The following is a 3,346-nucleotide window of genomic DNA, read 5'->3' as shown; positions in this document are numbered from 1 at the left end:
GGAACACTTCATGAAAGAGTTCCGGTTCAATTAAAAAAAATTACAAAACCGGAACACTTCTTGAAAGAGTTCCGATGAACAAATTTTACATACCGGAACTCTTTGGAAAAGTGTTCCGGTATGTATTATATGTGTTCCGGAAGTCTTTCAAGAAGTCTTCCGGTTCGCTATTTTTTATTTTTTTTTTAAATTTTTTTTTAAATTTTTTAAATTTTTATTTTTATTTTGTAGGAATGGAAAATCTTCCCCAAATATGTGTAGATACTACTGATGCGTTTATGACGACGGAAAGATTTGGTACACGAGAAGAGGTTATCAGATGGATTAAAGAGGTTGGAATCAACAATAAAGTAACTGTTATTATCAGTCGTTCAGATACTGAAACGGGGAAGAGAGGGAGAAGTAACAAAATAATATTTGGTTGTGATAAAGGTGGGAAACACAAGATTAGTGATAGTGGTACCCAAAGTGCGTCGAAGAAATGTGGATGTCCATTTAAAATCAGGTCGACTCCGGCGAAAGATGGATCTGGTTGGAAGATTGATGTAAAATGTGGGTTACATAATCATGGTTTACCGGATAGATTAGAAGGTCATTCGTTTATTGGTAGGTTGACCACAGATGAGAAGCAACATGTCGCTGATTTGGCAAAGAGACATGTAGCACCTAGAAACATATTGCTTTCCTTGCAAGACAATTATCCTGAGAATGTCACTCGGATTACGCAAGTATACAAGCATAAGAGTGTGATACAAAAAGAGATAAGAGGTCCTAGGAGTGAGATACAACATCTGTTTAAGCTTATTGAGGATGCAGGATATGTGTATTGGAGTAGAAAAAAGGATGACTCGAAAGTGGTGAGAGAGATATTTTGGGCACATCCTGATTCAGTTAAGTTGTTGAATATATTTTCGATTGTGTTAGTTATGGATAGCACCTACAAGACAAACAAATATAGACAACCTTTGTTTGAAATTGTTGGCATGACATCGACCGAGTTGACTTTTGCTGTTGGATTTGCGTATATGGAGTCTGAGCAAACAGAGAATTTTTGCTGGGTATTGGAGAAATTAAAAGAGTTGTTTGTGAAGAAAGACATGTGTCCACAAGTGATTTTGACAGATAGAGATCTTGCTTTCATGAAAGCAATTGAAGTTGTGTTTCCCAGCTCGATTAATTTGCTATGTAGATTTCACATTAACAAAAACGTTGGTGCCAAATGCAAACAACATGTGGTGAATGACCTGCAAAAGACGATAGACACATTATGGATGGAAGTTGTCTGGGCTAGTGATGAGGTTGAGTATGGTCAGCGGTTGCATCAACTTGAGCAAGCATGTGTTGATTATAGTGGATTTATTAATTATGTGAAAGACACATGGTTGACTCCACATAGACATATATTTGTTGGAGCATGGATTAATCGAGTGCTACATTTGGGTAACACAACGACTAATCGGTACGTCTTATAATTTTGTATGTGTTATTTTTATATCTGATATTATTTCTATGTCTTTTTATGTGTTATTTTCAATATTTTTAGGGTTGAATCTGCTCATTGGAAGTTAAAGCAGATGTTAGGAAACAGTATAGGTGACATGGTCAAATGTTGGGAAGCAATGAATAACAACTTGAGGTTACAACTGGGAAACATTAGAGCTTCTTTTCAAAAGAGTTTTTACGAAGTTGAGCACGCGCACGTAAGTCCCTTTTATTGTTATTTGCGTGGTTCCGTATCTCGAGCTGCTTTGAGACGTATTGCTGAAGAGTTATTGAGAGTTGATTATGTTGGAACTAACAGACAAATATGTGGTTGTACTCTTAGAACATCTTATGGGTTACCTTGTGCTTGTGAGTTAGGAAGATACAGAGTAGGTGGTATACCGATACCCATTGATGCTGTTCATGTTCATTGGAGGAAACTAACTATGGAAGTTGAGTTAGAGGTAGGTGAAGACGATGGATCAGAGGTGGATATGACTTCTGCAATGGATAAGTTGTGGAGACGATTTAGGTCATTAGATGTTATTGGGAAAAGGGCATTAAAGAGTAGGGTATGTGAACTAGCATACCCAACAATGACAACATTGTGTCCACCACCTGAGAAAATAAAAACCAAAGGAGGAGTGAAGAAGAAAGGGAAAAACCAGCAGATTATGATGTTTATAGGGATCCTTCGTATCATGAGTATGTTGATAAGGCATCTCAATCTTCACAAAGGCAATCTCAATCTTCACAAAGGCAATCTCAACCATCATAGACTTCGAAGAAGATCAAATTATCAAAGAAGCAACCACAATTCATTCTTCAATTTCCTAATCATATTAGGTCATACATTGAAGATGTAGTTAATGTTGAATCAGATGGTAATTGTGGATTTAGAGTCATTGCATCATTGCATGGATATGGTGAGGATGGTTGGCCAATGGTTCGTAGAGAGTTGGGGTTGGAATTAATAGACAAGGATAGATCAACTCTGTATGACAAGTTATTTTCTAATCGGTTGTCAGTAGTAAGAGAATCTTTGATGATAGAAACCTTTGGGTCACGGCCACCTGAAAAATGGATGAGTCTACCAGATATGGGTTACTTGATAGCGAATCGCTATAATGTTGTACTTGTCTGTTTAGGCAATCCGTGCATGACTTTCTTTCCGATGACAAGTTCACATTCACCAAATGTCTTTATTTATTGCATTGGTTTTGTTAACCGCAATCATTGGGTTCAGGTACGTATTTATATTCCTAAATACAAACATTATTTTAGTTAATATTTTATGTTATATGACTTAATCTTTTAATTATTTTACTTTATCAGATTAACATGAAAGAGGGGTTTCCATTGCCACCGGTCACATTAGATTGGAAGAAATTCCGTTCTCATATAGCAACTACTTGGATGTTAAGATTTGCAGGACGTATGCAACATTGACAATTACTTACACCTGCATTAGCATGATTATGTACTCAAAACATAAATATGTAATCAAAACATGAATTTTATATTAATATGTCTATTATATTCAAAGCTTAATACATAAAATCAATGTGAACGAGAAATATGCAAAGCTTCAAATAAATCAGAAAACTGTGGATCTTCCTCTTCGGCATTAACCTGTCTCAGATAGCGATGAATCAATGTAGATACACGAGCCCAATCAGGATCAGATGGCCCAACGTCATATACAGGAACTGGTACCTCTCTAGGAGCGTCACGATGGGGAGGGACCAACCGTGGATGGGAAACACAATAATACCACTCCAGATAACCGTCTACTGCATCAGATGGAATGGTGGCCACGGTAGATGAACCGATCACAGCGATAACACTCTGATGGTAACTGATC

This window comes from Lathyrus oleraceus, chromosome 5 (genome assembly GCF_024323335.1).
Source record: "Lathyrus oleraceus cultivar Zhongwan6 chromosome 5, CAAS_Psat_ZW6_1.0, whole genome shotgun sequence".
Taxonomy (NCBI): Eukaryota; Viridiplantae; Streptophyta; class Magnoliopsida; order Fabales; family Fabaceae; genus Lathyrus; species Lathyrus oleraceus.
The sequence above is the reverse complement of the archived record's forward strand: the minus strand, read 5'-3'. Positions refer to the sequence as shown.